The 20,836-nt window shown below is 42.2% G+C and overlaps 1 protein-coding gene and 1 long non-coding RNA gene across 6 annotated transcripts in view; one reads left to right on the forward strand and one right to left on the reverse strand.

Annotated features, from left to right (window-relative positions):
- Positions 1 to 20,836, forward strand: part of LOC122563239 (synaptotagmin-B) — a 644,946-nt gene that overhangs the window by 621,935 nt on the left and 2,175 nt on the right. The window lies entirely within an intron of this gene.
- Positions 1 to 20,836, reverse strand: part of LOC122563240 (uncharacterized) — a 77,307-nt gene that overhangs the window by 5,527 nt on the left and 50,944 nt on the right. Inside the window, exon 2 of the long non-coding RNA XR_015750946.1 lies at positions 6,824 to 6,916. This is a non-coding gene — a long non-coding RNA (uncharacterized LOC122563240). The remainder of the gene's footprint in view (positions 1 to 6,823; positions 6,917 to 20,836) is intronic.

Below are 20,836 nucleotides of genomic sequence, written 5' to 3' on the forward strand. Positions count from 1 at the left end.
CGGCGTGGTCAGGTTTGTGGATCTTGGGAAGGAGGTAAAATTGGGCAGTGCGGGGCTCCCGGACTACGAGGTTGGAAGCTGTGAGTGGGAGATCTCCTGAGGTGATGAGGTTCTATATGGTCTGGGAGCTGATAGTTTAGTGATGTGGGGGTGGAGTCATGGTTGAGGGAGCAGTAGGAGAAGGTGTCTTCATGTTGGCGTCTAGCTTCAGCGGTGTAGAGGTCAGTGCACCAAATGACCACTGCACCCCCTTTATCCGCTGGTTAATCCATTCAGCTACTGTTTTGCCCATCAGTCATTAGTTCCAATTCATTTGGTTGAGCTCTGGCTTTGCCCCATTTAAGTCTGCTCTTCATGATCTATGAGGTAAAAACAATGACTGCAGATGCTGGAAACCAGATTCTGGATTAGTGGTGCTGGAAGAGCACAGCAATTCAGGCAGCATCCGAGGACAGGCAAAACCGACGTTTCGGGCAAAAGCCCTTCATCAGGAATAAAGGCAGAGAGCCTGAAGCATGGAGAGATAAGCTAGAGGAGGGTGGGGGTGGGGAGAGAGTAGCATAGAGTACAATAGGTAGGTGGGGAAGGAGATGAAGGTGATAGGTCAGGGAAGAGAGGGTAGAGTGGATAGGTGGAAAAGGAGCTGGGCAGGTCGGACAAGTCCGGACAGGTCGAGTTGCTGGAGGTTAGAAACTAGGATGAGGTGGGGGAAGGGGAAATGAGGAAACTGTTGAAATCCACATTGATGCCCTGGGGTTGAAGTGTTCCGAGGCGGAAGATGAGGCGTTCTTCCTCCAGGCGTCTGGTGATGAGGGAGCGGCGGTGGAGGAGGCCCAGCACCTCCATATCCTCGGCAGAGTGGGAGGGGGAGTTGAAATGTTGAGCCACTGGGCGATTTGGTTGATTGATGCGGGTGTCTCTGAGATGTTCCCTAAAGCGCTCTGCTAGGAGGCGTCCAGTCTCCCCAATGTAGAGGAGACCGCATCGGGAGCAACGGATACAATAGATGATATTAGTGGATGTGCAGGTAAAACTTTGATGGATGTGGAAGGCTCCTTTAGGGCCTTGGATGGAGGTGAGGGAGGAGGTGTGGGCACAGGTTTTACAGTTCCTGCGGTGGCAGGGGAAAGTGCCAGGATGGGAGGGTGGGTCGTAGGGGGGCGTGGACCTGACCAGGTAGTCACGGAGGGAACGGTCTTTGCGGAAGGCGGAGAGGGGTGGGGAGGGAAATATATCCCTGGTGGTGGGGTCTGTTTGGAGGTGGCGGAAATGTCGGCGGATGATTTGGTTTATGCGAAGGTTGGTAGGGTGGAAGGTGAGCACCAGGGGCGTTCTGTCCTTGTTGCGGTTGGAGGGGTTGGGTCTGAGGGCGGAGGTGCGGGATGTGGATGAGATGCGTTGGAGGGCATCTTTAACCACGTGGGAAGGGAAATTGCGGTCTCTAAAGAAGGAGGCCATCTGGTGTGTTCTATGGTGGAACCGCTCCTCCTGGGAGCAGATACGGCGGAGGCGGAGGAATTGGGAATACGGGATGGCATTTTTGCAAGAGGTAGGGTGGGAAGAGGAGTAATCCAGGTAGCTGTGGGAATCGGTGGGTTTGTAGAAAATGTCAGTGTCAAGTCGGTCGTCACTGATGGAGATGGAGAGGTCCAGGAAGGGGAGGGAGGTGTCAGAGATGGTCCAGGTAAATTTAAGGTCAGGGTGGAATGTGTTGGTGAAGTTGATGAATTGTTCAACCTCCTCGCGGGAGCACGAGGTGGCGCCAATGCAGTCATCAATGTAGCGGAGGAAGAGGTGGGGAGTGGTGCCGGTGTAATTACGGAAGATCAACTGCTCTACGTAGCCAACAAAGAGACAGGCATACGTTCGAGACACCACCCACGCCCTCCACCTCCTCCAAGACTTCCGTTTCCCCGGCCCCCAATGCCTCATCTTCACCATGGATATCCAATCCCTCTACACCTCCATCCGCCATAATCAGGGCCTCTAAGCCCTCCGTTTTTTCCTCTCCAGACGTTCCCAACAGTACCCCTCCACCGACACTCTCATTCGTTTGGCCGAACTAGTCCTCACCCTTAACAATTTCTCCTTTGAATCCTCCCACTTACTCCAGACCAAAGGGGTAGCCATGGGCACACGTATGGGCCCCAGCTATGCCTGTCTCTTAAATTTACCTGGACCATCTCTGACACCTCCCTCCCCTTCCTGGACCTCTCCATCTCCATCAGTGACGACCGACTTGACACTGACATTTTCTACAAACCCACCGATTCCCACAGCTACCTGGATTACTCCTCTTCCCACCCTACCTCTTGCAAAAATGCCATCCCGTATTCCCAATTCCTCCGCCTCCGCCGTATCTGCTCCCAGGAGGAGCGGTTCCACCATAGAACACACCAGATGGCCTCCTTCTTTAGAGACCGCAATTTCCCTTCCCACGTGGTTAAAGATGCCCTCCAACGCATCTCATCCACATCCCGCACCTCCGCCCTCAGACCCAACCCCTCCAACCGCAACAAGGACAGAACGCCCCTGGTGCTCACCTTCCACCCTACCAACCTTCGCATAAACCAAATCATCCGCCGACATTTCCGCCACCTCCAAACAGACCCCACCACCAGGGATATATTTCCCTCCCCACCCCTCTCCGCCTTCCGCAAAGACCGTTCCCTCCGTGACTACCTGGTCAGGTCCACGCCCCCCTACAACCCACCCTCCCATCCTGGCACTTTCCCCTGCCACCGCAGGAACTGTAAAACCTGTGCCCACACCTCCTCCCTCACCTCCATCCAAGGCCCTAAAGGAGCCTTCCACATCCATCAAAGTTTTACCTGCACATCCACTAATATCATCTATTGTATCCGTTGCTCCCGATGCGGTCTCCTCTACATTGGGGAGACTGGACGCCTCCTAGCAGAGCGCTTTAGGGAACATCTCAGAGACACCCGCATCAATCAACCAAATCGCCCAGTGGCTCAACATTTCAACTCCCCCTCCCACTCTGCCGAGGATATGGAGGTGCTGGGCCTCCTCCACCGCCGCTCCCTCACCACCAGACGCCTGGAGGAAGAACGCCTCATCTTCCGCCTCGGAACACTTCAACCCCAGGGCATCAATGTGGATTTCAACAGTTTCCTCATTTCCCCTTCCCCCACCTCATCCTAGTTTCTAACCTCCAGTAACTCGACCTGTCCGGACTTGTCCGACCTGCCCAGCTCCTTTTCCACCTATCCACTCCACCCTCTCTTCCCTGACCTATCACCTTCATCTCCTTCCCCACCTACCTATTGTACTCTATGCTACTCTCTCCCCACCCCCACCCTCCTCTAGCTTATCTCTCCATGCTTCAGGCTCTCTGCCTTTATTCCTGATGAAGGGCTTTTGCCCGAAACGTCGATTTTGCCTGTCCTCGGATGCTGCCTGAATTGCTGTGCTCTTCCAGCACCACTAATCCAGAATCTTTATGATCTATGGCCACTAGCTCCTACATGTTCCTCACTGTCACTTGATCAGACTTAGCCCACCTCATTCCCAAGAACTAGATCTAGCAGTGCCTTCTTTCTTGTTAGACTAGACACAAGCTGCGGGAAGAGATTCTCCTGAACATAATCTAAGAACACTTGTCTCTCACTATCACTTCCACTATCACTATCCCATTCTATTAATGAATAATCAGTCACCATTACAAGTACTTTTTGACGTATACATCTCACTGTAATTTCCTTGCACATTTGTTCCTCTGTCTGCTTCCCACTAGTTTGTGCTCTATAGATTTACACCAAGCAACATAATTGCACCCTTGTTATTTCTTAGCTCAAGTTAGATTGATTCTGTTGTTGAACCTTCTGAAACATTCTATTTCTCTAGTGCTGCAATCCAATTGCACTGAAATGCTCTGCATAAACAAAAGCATTAGTCTTCCTCCTTTTAATTACAGAAACTAAATGTTTGTGAATACAGAATATAGGAGTAGGCTCTGTGGCACTTTGACCCTGCCCTGCCATTCTATATAATCATGACTGACCATCTAACTCAGTACCCTGTTCCCATTGATCCCTGATGTCCTAAAGAACAATATATAGTTTCTTCTTGAAAACATTCAAAGTTTTGTCCTCAACTGCTCTCTGTGGCAAAGAATTCCATAGATTCACAACTCTCTGGATGAAGAAATTTCTCCTCATATCAATCCTAAATGCCCACTGTATACCTTTAGACTATAACCTCAAATCTGGGCTTCTATTCATTAGGAACATCCTTTTTGCATTTACTGTCTAGTCTTGTTGCAAGTTTATAGGTTTCTACCAGAACCCCTCTTCTCTCATTATTTTAAACTATAGTAAACTATACTGGTCCTAACCAATTCAGTGTCTCCCCATATGTCAGTCCCCCCAGCCCAGGAATCAGTTTGGTAAACCTTCTTTGGAATTCCACAATAGCCAGAGCATCCTTCCTTGGATAAGGAGACAAAACCTGAAAACAAAGAGACGGCAGACTAATTAAACATATATTTTCACAACGAAAATACTCCAGTTATGGTCTTAACAAGTCCTGTAGATTTGCAGAAAGCCATCTCACTCTATGAAGGCAATTTTGCTTCTTCACCACCCACTACACCTCAATGCTTACCTACAGTGACTGGTGCATAAGGAAACCCCTTTTCCCAATCTATTGCTATTCAGATAGTAATCTACCAGCCTGATTTTATGACCAAAGTGGATAAACCCATATTTATCCACATTATACTGCATTTGCATTATATTTGCCCACTCACTCAAATTGTCCAAATCGTACGGATGCTTCTCAGCAAACTCCTTACTGGTTACCCTCCCATCCAGCTTTGTGTTATCTGCAGACTTAGAGATATGACACATAGTTTCCTCATCAAAATCATTAATATATATTGTGAATAACTTGGATCCAAGCACTGATCCCTGTGGTACCCCACTAATCACTGCCTGCTACTTGGAAAATAACCCAGTTTTTCCTCCTCTTTGTTTCCTGTCTAACAACCAGGTCTCAATCCACTTCACGACATATCCTCCAAGCCCATGAAATTTAATTTTGCATGCTAATCTCTTCGGTGGAATCTTATCAAAAGCTTTCTGAAAATCCAAGTAAACCACATCCAGTGCTCCCTCCACTTATCAACTCTATTAATTACATCTTTAAAAACCTATAGCAGATTTGCCAAGCACAATTTCCCCTTCATAAAACCATATTCGCTCTTTGCAATCCTGTTGCAATTTTTAAAGTGATCTGCTGTTACATCTTTTATAATGGACTTTAGCATATTTCCCACTCTCAATGGCAAGCTAACCAGAGGATAATTAGTTGTTTTCTCTCTGTCTCTTTTCTTAAGTAGTGGAGTTACATTAGGCCCTGGGGATTTATCTGCCTTTACTCCTGTTAATTCCCCCAATAACATTTCCCTAGTAATAGTAATTTCTTTAAATTCATCCTTCTCATTCAGCCTTGAGCTCGCCCCATAATTTTGGGATGTTTTTGTCTTTCTTTGTGAAAATATATGTTTAATTAGTCTGCCGTCTCTTTGTTCCCCATTATAAATAACCCTGCTTCTGACTGTAGAGGACCTACATTTGTCTTTACTAATATTTTTGTCTTAACATACCTATATAAGCTTTCACTATTAGTTTGTATATTTCCTGAAAACTTGCTGTCACACTCCACTATCCCATCTTAATCAGTTTCTTTGTCTCCCGTTATGTTCTCAATCCTTAGGTCTTTTGCTTCTTTTGGCTAATCTGTATACCTCTTCTTTGGATGTAGTACAAATCCCTAATTTCCCTTTTGAGCCATGGCCTGACTACATTTCTTGGTTTATTTTAATGGAATTAATAACTTTTGCAGGTTGTCCAGGCACTTTTTAAATATTTGCTATTGTCTACTTACCATCATCCCTTTAATGATCCCTGATTTATCATGGCTAGCTCACAACTCATAGACGTAATTTCCTTTTTTTAAATTCAGGACCGCAGTCTCTTTGCTATCTTTCCTGAACACCTTTTAGGCAGAAATATTTAATTACTAGATTTCCCCTTTTTTTAGCCAGGTCTCTGATATTGACACATCATAATCCCATAAAGTAATCTGCACCTGTAACTCCCAATCTTATTATTCACAATACTCGGTATTCACATGCATGCAGTGTAACCCTGATTTAAATCTTATTACTTTCCCCCTTATTCCAACTTCACATTTTAACTTAATATCCTCTATTTTGGTGCTGTCTACATCTTGTGCATTTTGTGTACTCTGATCTTATTCTTTCCTGGCTCGCTACACCCCTGATGGCTTAGTTAAAACCTTCCCCAACAACACTGACAAAAAATCCCACAAGGAACTCAGTCATAGTTCTGTTCAGATAAAAATCTTCAGCTTGTTCAGAAATGGCCTTGAAGAAACTTAATCCCTCCCTCTTGCGTCATCTTTTCAGACACACATTAATCTACCTTTCATCCTCCTTTTTCTGTACTCTCTTGCATTTGACACTGAGAATGATATTTCAAGCTTCTGTTTGCTCATATTGTACTATCCCTGCCCACATTATACTTGCAGGACCACATCCCCTTACCCTACTGAGTTGTTAGTAGTACAGAGGAACCTCAATTATCCGGCATTTGACTATCCGAATTTCGGATTATCAAACAAGATCGCGAGATCCCCATGCTTGGTCAAACTGCATTATCTGGCATTCGATTATCTGAACATTCAATTATCCAAGCAAAATACTCCCCGCCCATGTCGTTCGGATAATCAAGATTCCTCTGTAATGCAGAGATCAACTTATGGCTATTCACCCTACCTAGAAGAATGTCCTGCAGCTTTTCTGTGAAATCATTGACCTTTGCATCGGGGGAGATGGTGGGTGCAGCACACCTGGAGTCTGTCTGTTCCCCTAGCAAAAGGAAACATTATCAGTACGACCCTATCATTCTTCTTTCTTGCATACTGTACAGCTAAGCCACCCTTGGTGCCATAAGCTTGGCTCTTGCCTCATCTCTCCGAGGATCCATCCTCACTAATGTGCAGGAAGGGAAAGGAGCTCTTGTATTTCCTGCCTGTTTATCCTGGAATACTTGACATTAATTTATTCTAACTTGTCTGACCATCTCAATGAATGTACTATAATCATAGTTCTCTACCTCTCAGATGTCTCTCAGTGGCTACTGCTCAAACTCTAAAACCTCGAAATGAAATTTATGTAGCTGGTGGTACCACCTCACGTAGCCCCATTTAAGTCATTAAAAGTGTCCACAACTCTTTATAAGCCACAGGATGGGCATTCTATTTGGTCAAACTGTCCTGCCATACCTTAATCTTAAATTTTAATTTAAATTTTCACTAATTTTAACTTTTGTTACTTTTGCTTGGCTTTATTTTAGTCTTTCTCTTCTCCCAATACCTATAAATTGAAGAATAATAGAAAATAGATATTCTTCACCTTTAGTCACAAATCAGCCTGTGCTTGTAAATTACTCCCCATTGCTAGTTTAGAAATTTACATTTTCTTTAGTGGAGTTGAAACTCAGTTCCTTATATTATTGTTTAACAATCAATCAACTCACAGCATTGATGTGATGTCAACCTGAGTTTTTTCTTCTTCTTGACTTATTTTATCTGATTGACTTTCTCACACCACTTTAACTGGTGTCCACTCTCTACATCTCATTGTTTTACCTGATGTCTCTTCTCTCTCTTGCTATACTATCTTGTGTCTGTTCTTTTTGTATAAGGCAATGGAAATCTGGAATGCTCTTCCAAAGACTCTGGAATCTGGGCAAATTGGAACTTAGTTAGCAGTTAGTTAGATAAGGCTACAAAGGGATGTGAAGCAAAGGCTGGCATTGGGAGTTACGGTACATGACAAACATATTCTAATTATCTGACAGGGCAGGCTTGAGGTGCTGAATGGCCAACCCCTCTTCCAAACCCTCAAATGTTGATTCAAGTTGTAGTCTTCTATGATTACTGTTTAGGAATAAAATAAATAGCAGGAATTTCCCATCCCTAGATGTGATGAGAAAGGTAAATAACTGAGTGAGTTGATAATGCCAAATATCCAACTCTTTCTTACCACTTGAGTGACTTCTTGGTATCCACCAGTGAAGGCCTAAAAATGGTCAATCAGGGCCTCAACCCAGTCCATGGAGTGCCTTCTTGGAAGATGAGAAAGGTGGCTACCTTCTCAATAGAGAGACCCAGGCAGCCTGCCTGCTGGGTTGAGGGTGAGACGGGGACTCCATTTGGCTCTATCTGTAGCACGGATTGGGGGTGGTGCAATTTGTTAACTGTTGAAACCCATGACCCAGTGCATATCTCCATCATTCCCTAAATTCCCCATGGCCTCCACCCTGTGATGTCCTAAAATAAATCCACTCACTATTCTCACTATTGCAATCCTTTGTTGCACAGCCTCAAACTCCAAGTCCCAGAAGGTGCCCATCTCTGATGGACCATCAGCTCCCCATGGGGCAAGACTCCAGTGTCAAGGCTGGTGCTAGATGGAGAGGTTTGTCACCCATTGATAGATTATCTATTTGGTAGATTGAAGTTTGCACCACAGGACTTTCTCACTGATGGGGACAGGAAAGTAACCACAGCTGAGGATGCTCACACTTAGTGCTCGGTGCACAAAATCTAGCCAGGAATTCTTTTTTAATGTTCTTTTTCCTTAATGTTAATTAATACCACTGAAATACAGAAGAATTTCTGTATATTCTACTCTGCTGCATAGCATCCTTGGAGGTGGAGATAAATGCAGCATCTACAGTGGCTATTTCAGCATCAAATCCTGAGCTAGTAGCTACCGTTCAGAATATCAGACAACATTGACTCAGAAGGAAAAACCATTGGCCAATGACATATACTATTCTAATGTGTCTTGCATACTTCAAATTGAACAACTTTGATCATTATATTCATTTCCAAGTATTAATGTTTTCTTGGACTGTTTTTTCCTTGAGGGAGGCAAGATGTTTATAATACTGAGCTTCCACCATCAGGTGGATCTTGCAGAAATGCATTCCAATTTTTGCTGTCCATGTTCTAATTTTAAAGAAAGCAGTCTCTATCACAGTTTCATGCCAATAAATGTTCTTTTTAGCAGAGTGAGAGCATCAGCTGGAATTGCTATGAATGGAACTTTCTAACAGAAGGGAAATTTGTTCTTATTGTAGAGCTATATGCATCATATCACTAGGGAATTCCATTACAACATCTGTCTACATTCACTCCCAATAGAACAACCAAGATGACCTTTTATGATATTTGAAAAGGCTTGTATCATTTAGTATCTTATTATCTCTCACAGTGATACCCCTCAGAACTTTGTATGCAGTGAATTCTGAGGAGTAATAACTTCTGTTATAGCTGAACTGCTCGGAGAAGGTGATGCACTTCCTGGGGAGATTGAAGGAAATTGGAAGCGCATGCATTTCGTTCTAATGCATCTTCTAGCAACCTTATGGGTAGAAGAGGCTTATGTTACTGGATTAATAGACGGGACATTTTTCATTCAACTTGCACCATGATATTTTGAATTTGAAGTCAGTTGATTGGACAAAGGTGGCATCAGTAAAAGCAATCATGAAGATACCACGTTGTGTTTGAACGGTCAACTGATTTAATATAATTTAGAGAAGGAAGCCTACCATCTTTACAAGGTTTGGCCACTTTGTGTCTCCAGCCCCACACCAATGTGGCTGTCTCTTAAGTGCCCTCCAAGTCACTAGCAAGTAATTCCACAGTATCACCACTTTTAAAAAAGAGCTATGGACAACTAGTCCATGCTAAATTGTAAAAGCCTTGCCAGTGATGCTAGATACTAGGAAATAACTTTCAAAAATAGTATGACTCTTCTGCAGGTAACTTGTCAATTTTGAATTTTCAAAGCTGATGAAGCAAAATGAACTCACCTCCATTTTTTAAAAGCAAATTACTGCGGATGCTGGAATCTGAAACCAAAAGAGAAAATGCTGGAAAATCTCAGCAGGTCTGGCAGCATCTGCAAGGAGAGAAAACAGCTGACGTTTTGAGTCTAACTGACCCTTTGTCAAATTGGCAGTCAGATCTTCTAAAGTTTCCTGCATGGAGTACAGTTAATAAGTCTGTTGAGATATTGTCAAAGCTTTGACAAAGAGTCAGTTAGACTCAAAACGTCAGCTCTTTTCTCTCCTTACAGATGCTGCCAGACCTGCTGAGATTTTCCAGCATTTTCTCTTTTGGTTTCACCTCCATTTTTGATCTTCCTATCTCACTCAGCATTCACAAGTAGATAGTCAGCCCAACAGGTTTCTAGCACTGACTATGTCCAAAGTACTGAAAGCCTTCTCTCGGTGTATCTGAAGAAGGTACTTTAGAGATCAGACACGTCATGAAGACTGACCTGAGCGTGAGGACCATTCTGATGTGGATATGCCATTCCTTAGCAATTATTCAAGCCCCTGAAAGTTGTATGTTCAAACCTTAGAGACATGACTACAAAATCTAACCTGGGACTGCAGTGTAGCACCAAGGAATTCTAAGCTGTCAGACGATGCTTTTTCAGACTCAATATCACTCCAGTCTGCTGTCTTAGGTGGACATAAAACTTCCAAGGGCAATAATTTAAGATGAATAGAAGAATTCCCTTCATATTTATCCTTCAAGAACAACATAAATACAGATAATCTGGTCATGATCTCAGTTCTGTTTATCGGACCTTGCTGTGTACAAATTGGCAGTCAGATCTTCTAAAGGTTCCTACACGGAGTACAGTTAATAAGTCTGTTGAGATATTGTCATTGTGAAAGTGATAATTAATTGCAAATTCTCTTTATCTTTCAACTGATATATAGTGCCTCCACCGCCTCTCTTTGAAATTTGAATTATTGAACATTTCAGTGAAGTCGGAGTTTGAAATTATATTGAACAGTATAGATTGTAGTTGCTAAAGTGTTAAAACAGATTCACTCCGAAATCAGGACTTTCTTCTCATCAGGTCACAGATGGCTCAATAAATATTTTAGAACAAGGACCATATCTTGTGTTAGCCATTTGATTCCATTTCTGGTCTCCAAACAGGCACCACATTAAATGAATTCTCATTTTAAAATAGATTCTCTCTGATTTTGGTCTCTCAGTGCTATTTGGCAGCACTTCTATCCAAGTGCCTGATGTCCTTGTAATTCACTCACATCTCTTCAGTTGTGAACACCCCAAGTGATTACAAATTATTTATCTTTGCCTTATTGGTGCAACTCAAATCCCAAAATCTGAAGAGTAGCCCAGTTTATCAGGCTGCAACACTAGTCCTTACCCCAAACCTTTAAGAGGAAGTTAAATATTGACATGATACAGTGAGATGAAATAAGGTGGAAGGAGGCGAATGCACATTATGAACACTGGCACTGACCTGTTGACCCAGTTGGCCTTCAGTGTTAGCTATTTCAATGTAATTCTGTTTACTCTCTTATGGAACTTGCTAAGTTGTCATTTTTCATTGCCTTGGTGGTGTGCAAGATCATCGGGAACAAACCTACTAGTCACAGAGCAGCAAGCATCAGCAAGGTCCCATGTTTAATATATAAATGACTGTTCTCGTGCTTTCAGTGATTCTTGGAGAAAGTGAGGACTGCAGATGCTGGAGAGTCAGAGTTGAAGAGGGTGGTGCTGGGAAAGCACAGCAGGTCAGGCAACATCTGAGGAGCAGGAGAGTTGACGTTTCAGGCATAAGCCCTTCATTCTTGTCAGTTTCTGCACATGCATCACACATACTGTCTTCAAGTTATATTGGTCATTTCATGCTATGTACATGTGTTGATGTTGGTCATTCCTTTCCAGGTAGTGTTGTTCCTGTGTCCTTTGATGTTGCCATGGTACCTCGTTTTATTTTGTTTCCATTGTTGTGTCAATCTGACCTTATGGTTGTGATGGTTTATCTGTGAACTGTACAGTTGGTACATTCTCATCTCACTGATCAGCTGCTTAAAGTTGAGGAACAGCTTCTCCCCTTGTGTTATGTGCCTGTGGTTGTGATCTTCACTTCCACTGTGCATGACTGAGATGACAACTGCTGCACATAGATCAAAAGTTGCCATTTGGACTGACTCTTGTTGAGAGTTTTGAACATTTGCAACCTGATTGGCTGTCCATTGCTCAACTCTGGTTATGATTGTCAAAGTGCTGTTTGATTTGTCATTCACACCTGTTACTGTTTCTAGGTTCAGTAACTTGTTTTGCTCTTGGAAGATTGATTTGGGACATTAGTCTTTGCACTAGACTGCTCACCATGCCTTCAGTTGGTGTGTTGTCTCCACTCAAGGATCGCCTTGTGCTGGATTTTCTTGGTTTACATGTTCCTTTGGCGAATTTCACTGCCAATACAAGCTTTTCACTTGATTAGGGATAGTGTGGAGATGATGTGTGGTGTTAAACTTCCCAAGTATTTCTGAAATGGCTGAGTTCTTCGTTCATGAACTGAAGGCCATTGTTACACATCACACCGCAGGAATGTTGTAATTGGTTAGAGACAAAAAAAAACTGCATATGCTGAAGAAGGGTTACACTCGAAACGTTGACTTCTCCACCTCCTGACGCTGCCAGGAATGTTGTAATGGCTGAGGTGAGCTTTCCAAATTGTTTCACTGCTCCCATGGTGCTGATCCATTCTGTAGGAGTTGCCACTTTCTTGACTGTTCCTTCCTTTCAAGCTATTCTATCTTGTCTGGCCTTGAAGACAGCTAGAACCTTCCTCAATAGATGCTGAATTGATCTTAAGACTGTCATCTACTTTAAGGTGATTTTCTCCTGGAAGACATCCTAACACTGGAAACACATCCTTGGACTCTTCTTGGATCTGTTGCATGGTCAATGGTTTAGTATGCTGCCACATGTTGCAAATCTCTTTCAACACCCAGAGGATTAACAGCCCAAGCTTTAGACTTGCTCCTGCTGTAACATGTGTCTTTTGCTTGCCATTAATTATCTTTGTTCGTGTTATTGCATTGGGCCCACAGAGCAATCTGTCCTCTCAGCATGAGAGGATTGCTAATATTTCATCTCAATGTTACTTTTGAGAGCTTCATTTTTGAAACACCATCTTAGCCATTTTGTACAGGCCTGTTGTATGGCACAACACTGTCTGGACTTCTATGTCGACCTGATGATCTCCTTCTGCAGTCCTTATTGTAACAGTCACTAATCATGTCTCACCTATTTATTTGACTGAACTTACATGTTACATTGTACAATGAAGCATCAGAATCTTCAGCTGTTACTTCTCCGGGGCAACCTGGACCTGCTTGTTTTGCTCCTTTCTAACCATACAGTTATGTGCAAAATTGATTCGACTTCCTGCAATGAGAATATGGCTTTCTCCGTGATGACATGAGGTGAGGTGAGAGACACTGCTCTTGACATTAAGGCTGCAGGTGGTTGAGTGTGACATCAAAGAGCCCTAGCAAAACTGGGGTCATTTGGAATGGAGGGAAAACTGATTGGAGTCATAACTGGCACTTCATTGAATCGAGTCCACTGTATTCACTGCTCACAATGTGGCCTCCTCTACATTGGTGAGAAGAAACACAGACTGGGCAACTGCTTTGCAGAGCAGCTACATAACTCCACAAAAAAGGCACTGTGCTTCCTGTTAACTGCCACTGCAACGCACCACAATGTTCCCTGGTCAACATCTCTGCCTCAGGCTTGCTACAGTGGTCCAGTGAAGGTCAGCACAAGCTGAAAGAAAGGAACCTCATTTTCTGCTTGATAACCTTGCCACCTCAGGACTCAATATCAAGTTCAATAATTTTAAGCCTGAGCACCTTACTCCATACCGCCACACAACTGGCCTTGTCATCACATGGAATGCTACCACAAACAACCCATTGTCATCTATTATAGTCCCCATTAGCTGCTATTGATTCTTCCAGGCTGACCTCTACCCATTCCTTTATCTACCCTTTGTTCTCTCTTTCTGGGCTCCAACTCCACCGAACATTTACTCCTCCCCCTTCCTCTGTCATATATATATACTTTTCTTGGCTAGAATCAGTTCTGAAGAATGGTCCCTTGAGCTAAAACATTAACTTTGCTTTCTCTCCAGAGATCTGCCAGACCTGTTGAGTTTTTCTAGCAATTTCTGTTTGAGAGAGAAAAGAGTAATAGACTTTCAAGACTTGAATTTCCTTTAGTTTGTTTCTTCTGTTGTTCAGTGATTCAGCGTGGAATACATTCTGAAACAGCCTCTTCCCAACAGAGTTAACAATGTAGTTAATCTCCGCTGCCCTGGTTTTTTAAACAGATCTGTTGCTATTTTGTAATTTTGCCATTGCCTATTGGAAAAAAAACGGACTTTTTTGACATCACATTTAATTTCAGCTGGAAAGAAAACAAACGACAGCCATGTTTCAGCTGGAGCCAGTTCCTTCATTTTAGTTAGTTTCTTCCTAAATGTTTATAGCAGTTTTCACATCTCTGAAATTTCTCTCTTTCGCTTCATCAGGAGCTGTGCATTTTTACAGCCATTGTATACTCATCACTGGACAGAAGCTTTGTATGTCTTGAAGCCTTATAAAATTGGTAGTTGCAGTCTATAATGCCTCATGGCAGAGGTCAGTGATTATAGCAGACAAGGAAATCAATTTGTATAGACCATATTTCAATAGAGATATTTATACACTATATAAAACATCAGCCTTTCTTCTCCAGCATCCCCCAAAGCCTGTAAGTGAGCGTATTTAGCAGAAGGGTACTTTTGTAATTAATTCAATCAGGGATCTGGGCAGTTTAGTAGGTGTGTCCAGCATCTGACACAGTGCTTTGCAAACAAATGCAAAGAAATCAACCGCATGAACTTGAATTTTGCTGAATGAAATTTTCCATTAAAATTCCATGCTGTTTTGTGCTGGTTTTGCCTTTTTTTGGGTTAACTGCACCAAAGCAAAACTGTACAAATTGAAGAAACTCCAGGTGAACCAGCTGTGACTAAAAGCCAGTTCAGACCAGGTTTTCAGGCGGGAAGCTTCCCTGGTCTGTGAGGCACCATGACCACCAGGTGATGCAGTTAATCACTGAGTTAAACCTGACAGCACTGAGTTAAACCTGAAAAGAAAGGCAAACTAATGTAATAAAGCAAAGGAAAAGGGATAGGTGAACCAGCAAATGCACCTTCAAACCAGTCATGTCAACTGCACTTTTGATTCGTGGGATTGCTTTGGGCTGGTGTATGTTTAGTCATTGCATCTGACTGATTACAACATCTGAAGTTGCCATAATCCATTCCTTACCGGATCGCGCAAATGTTTTTCAATGCCATTGTGTAACTACAGCATGCACTACTGATTGTAACACTAGCAAAGTCATGCTACATTCACATACCACTATTTTCAATCCATCCCAACTCTTAGTGTTAGAAAAGAATGAAATTCATACAAAATTCTTCCGAAGTACTACTGCCCACTGGAGACTGAAGGATCTAATTTTGTTGTTCCATGGTTAGAAAGGCAGGCAGCTGGTTACAGGAATTTGTGCCAATGGATCGGCAGAGGCAGAATGTTATAAATTGAGGTGGTTAGATGAGAATAGACAGAACATTATGACTCAGTCTGGCAGAAAGAAGCAAAATGTCAGAGCTAAAATAGAACAAGAGAAATAAACTAAGATACCAACTGGGAAATATAAAGGCAAGTAGAAATGATGCATCAAAATCCAGGTTACAAATGACTCAGAAACATGGTTGAAAGATACTAATGTCTTTTTTGTGAACACAGGTTAGCAAGTACCTGCAATGCTTATAGCATGAGAGACAATTTTACGCAGCACTCAGAACAGGCTGTGAAATTCTCTCCCATGGTAAAAGAGTGGATTATAATGAGGAACTGTCTCCCTGTGTCTGCATGGGTTTCTCCCCCAGTCCAAAGATGTGCAGTTTAGGTGTATTGGCCATGCTAAATTGCCCCATAGAGTCCAGGGATGTGTAGGCTACAGGGATTAGCCATGGGGAATGCGGGGTTACAGGGATAGCATGAGGTGCGAGTAGGAAGCTCTTTGGAGGGTCGTTGCAGACTCAATGAACCAAATGACCTGTATCTGCACTGTAGCATCAAAAAAAAGCTTAATTATTAATCTAATCAATGCAACTAACCCTAAAGATCATGATTTATGATAAGCAAATACTTGGACTTGAACCATCCATAGCCTCCTACTTTCTACTCCATTCCTTATAAATATCATCAACTCTCAGAGCCAAATTTTGAAGAACGTGGGACATCACATATTTACTTGATTACTAACCCCTTCCTTAAGGGATACATAGATCCTAATAATAGTTAACTTCCTGTTAAAGAGACATCATGCACTCTAATATGTTAATTAAAAAAAAGCAACATAATTTAAAATTGTGAATTTGTGATTAATGAACACAGTATTTAGCAAATGGGATGCATCTGTTAAATATGTTCCGCAACTTCAGAATACTGCTTCAAGTGAAACGCATACCATCTGCTCAGCTTAATATGCGCCCGTGAGTATCGAGTGATGATTATCCAATGTAGAAAGCTTTATTTCACATTTCTGGCAGTATTTCCTAAAGTATTTATGCAAATAAAGTGATCTTCCATTTGCATAGTGAACCTGAGTCAAAATATTGATGCCTGAATTATCTTGTGATTAAATATTTCAACACTTGTGGTATGTTAATGAAACATTAATATTGACAATCATGGTTCACTGGTATGTAATGGCTGGTTATGTACTTCAAATTGGACTGCATGTTGCTTAGGTGTAATCTATTTTATTATTTATTTATTAATTATTTCAACTAGTGGCCTCCTATGATGTTACGGATGGAAGTTCAGACCAAAAATGGGGAAGCCGATTAATGGCATAGAATTAGTAATCCAGACACTCAGACCAATGGTGTGGGAAAATTAGTTCAAATCCCAAATGGCGGCTGGTAGAATTTGAATTTGATGAATAAAATCTGGAGTTGAAAGTTAGTCTCAGTAATTGTGACTATAAAATGATCATCGATTGACATTAAAAACCCCATGTGATTCACTAATCTTTGGGGAAAGAAACTTGCTGTCCGTACCTTGTCTGGTACCTATGTGTGACTCCAAACCCACAGCAATGCAGTTGACTCTTAACCGGTCCCTGCAATAGCCAAGCAAGACACTCAGTCCGATGGTACTTTGGGACGAGAAACAACTTCTGGCCTCTCAGCAAGGCCTACATCCCATTATACAATATTTGGACTGAACAGGGTTGGAAGGTGTGGTGATATTAGAATCAAGCCAGGGAAGGAGAGGAGGAGTATGTGGAATGAAGATAAATAGAAAAGGAGAATGAAGTGAGAGGAGGAGAGTGGAATGATGAAGCAAAAAGGAATGAAAGAGTTAATGTAAAATGGGAGGGAGAGTGGAGCAGATGTTGTTGGGAGTTGGAGAGGAGAGAGAAGCTGCCAGATTTTCTGAGATGAAGGGAGGTTTGCTATGCCGTAGCAAAGTTAGGGGAAGAAACTTGTGAAACGTGAATGGAATAATAAAGAATGAAAAAATATAGAGGTGACACATCAAAACGTCAGTTACAAACAGTGCAGAATGTCTGATAAAATTTGTTTGTCTCCTTTTGCCGATCAAAATATTTAACCCTTGCCCAATGTCAGCGAGTATAGATTGGAAAGAATAATTAATGTTTATACAATGCCTTTACTTAGATAAATATTCTGAGGTTCTTCAAGGAGACATGATCAGAAACAAATAGATGGCAAGCCAAAACAAATTCAAAAGGATGACTAAAAGCTTGGTCATGGGTCAACTTAAGAAGGGCCTTAAAGAAGAGGAAAGATACTTCAGAGGCTCGGGGCTTGACATCCAGCCAACAGTTGTGGGGTGACATGAGAAAGGAATGCTCTAGCAATCAAAAGATGAGGAAAGAAGCTTTTGAACAGAAAAATGTAGATGATTTCAAAAACAGAAGATAACAAAAAGGATAGGTAATTTTCCTGAAAGCCTGACTGTCTGTCATATCCTCAGAGAAATGGGTAAACAATTCAGCAAAAGCCCACCTCATATCTCACCAAGAGCAATAAAATTTGGCAACACCATTAATTGTTACAATCCCAGCGAGTCAACTCTCTTCAAAATAATAATCTAAATCCTACAAAAAAAAATCCCTTCAGTGCCTGAATTGAATTAAAGCCCACGTTTAATGCTTTAGTTATAACCAAAGCACTAAAGGCTGTAAAGACTTTTGTGAAGACAGTATTCCTGTGTCTCTGGCCTTTAGAATAGAAGTCAGAAAAAGCAGATTTACTTATGTACAATGGGTAACAATGAGGTAGGAGTCTGGTATATATTTCAATCCAATTACAAAGCTAGAACATTATAGCTCAGCGATAACCTAAGATAGCTTGTAAATGATCTAACGTATACTAAGATGCTCCTGGAACTCTAGTGGAGTGAGTGAGTGGGGGTAATTGTTGATGAGGGGGGAGGGGATATTGCAAGGAAGAAGTGAGAAGGAAATAGTGCCTTCAGAACTTAAACCTGCAAAAAAAATTATGAATAATGAATTTTTAAAGATGCCTGGGCTGCATTAAATTCAAAGATGTTATTTTAAATCCAAAACACCCAGCGTAAAGAATATGGTTTTGACCTTGTAAAATCTTTGCAATAAATTGATAAATATTTCATGATTCTACAAACAAGTTCCAATGTCCCGTAGCTAAAGAAGCATATGCATCTAATTTGGTACGAAAACTTTTAGCAAATGCTTTTCCTGCTGTGGATCACATGGATATTCATAGTTTTACAGATCAAACCAAATTGCCCAACGATTTACAAACAAAAAACAAAGAACTGCAGATTCTGGAAATCTGAAACACAAACAGAAATTGCTAGGAAAATGCACCAAATCTGGCAGCATCTGTGGAGAGAAAACAGAGTTAACGTTTCAAGTCCTGTGACCCTTCTTCTGCATTCTCTGCAGAGATGCTGCCAGACCTGCTGCGTTTGTCCAGCGATTTCTGTTTGTGCCCCCAACAATTAATCTGTTTTCTCTGAATGCTGTACAGGTGGAAAAGGGGAAACGGTATTTTATTCATGCCCAGCGATTTATTTTGGGGCATTTCCTTATGATGCCCCTCTGTAAATATTGGCTCACTCTAATGGACACCAACCCCTTGCAAATACAAATTTGCTTTCTTGACTCTGTAAATATTGGTATAATCTAGTGGTCATCCTCTATATATAGGCAGAATCTAGTGAACCCTCTCTATATGTTGGCACATTCTTATGAATCTCCAGCAAATAGTGAAACTTTCTCAGAAACTCTCTGTAAACGCCAACATATTCCCAGGAACATCCTGTTTAGATTCCGATAGCGCCAGCTACACAAAGAAAACATCATCTCTATTACAGAAAATATTCCCATCATTATACTGTTGCAAAAAATAGGTGACTAATACTGACGACAGAGACAGAAATCTGAAGACTTATATAGCCAACAAAGTTCCTGGTGAATTTTTGTTAAGCAAGAAAATTTAAAATATCTCTGAACCAGGAAAATCCACAAAATCCAATCCTCCACCTCCATTCAAAAATATTCTTATAACTCCATTTATTTTCTGAATCGCTGTGTCATTCTGCTTTGACTTTGTGGACTCAAAGATTTGTAAATAGCTCTTTTAGGTGTTGTTGCTTCATGGCTAGATATCTCCTCACTGGCATCAAGCAGACTCAATCATAATGGGGCAGATTTTCTGAGGAACAGCCATCCCATGCAGATTGCCACTGCACTCTTCGTTTTCACAAAAGAAGCAAACTCCATATACTTCCAAGCAGAGACATTGATTAGGTTTTCCTCAGAGTTATACTTCCATTCTGATGGTTCATTCATTACAATGAGACCGTCAGAGGGATGCAAACCCTCCCTTTTCACGACAGTCAGCTACCATATCCCGACAGCTTTGACAGCTGCTGGCAAAAGTGAAGTGCAAAAGGTAATTGTGAGATAAGAAATTGGGCTGGGTATGATGCCAGATTAGTATGGGCTAGGGTACCAGGTAAGTAGGTGGCTGGTGGGTTGGTGGAAAAGGGATCAGGTAATTGAGACAGTTTAAGGCAGTTCAGGGTGGGTGGGAGAAATAAGGTATAGAGGGAGGGGTCGGGTGTTGGGTCCAGTTGTAGCTGAGGAATGGGGGTCACGTCACACAGCATTAGGGGTCATCAGAAGTCAGGTGTTGGGTATGGCAGAGGATGTAAAAAGGACGATGCGGTCGGTGGTCTTGGAAGGGGAAGTTGTGAGGTAAATAATGGTGTGTGTTGCTTCGTGGCTAGATATCTCCTCACTGGCATCAAGAAGACTCAATCATAATGGGGCAGATTTTCTGAGGAACAGCCATCCCACATAAATGTATGAAAATATATAATTAAGGGTCAGTTGAGCTTGTTGAAATATTGACAGAGTAAATGCTAAGATGTTTCTCTTCATGGGAGAGTCCAGGTGCAGAGGACACAGTTTCAGAATAATTTGAGACGGAGAAGAAATTCCTCCTCATCTCCAAGACTTTATGACATTTTGAAACTCCTTGCCACAGAGAGTTGTGGGGTCAGAGCCCTTGTGTACATTTAAGGCTGAGATAGATAGACTATTGATCAGAAAGGGAATCAGTTATGGGGATAGGGCAGGAAAGCGGACATTAGGAATGTCAGATCAGCCATGATCCCAACTGAATGGCAGGCCGGCACAAAGGGCCAGATAGCCTTCTCCTGTTCTTATTTCTTACTGTCTTACAGAAATAAGCTTGTCATTTGTCTGCTGGTTTGAGTTCTAT

This window comes from Chiloscyllium plagiosum, unplaced genomic scaffold (assembly GCF_037043375.1).
Source record: "Chiloscyllium plagiosum isolate Xiang-an unplaced genomic scaffold, Cpla_swu_hap1 HiC_scaffold_26, whole genome shotgun sequence".
NCBI classification, from domain to species: Eukaryota; Metazoa; Chordata; class Chondrichthyes; order Orectolobiformes; family Hemiscylliidae; genus Chiloscyllium; species Chiloscyllium plagiosum.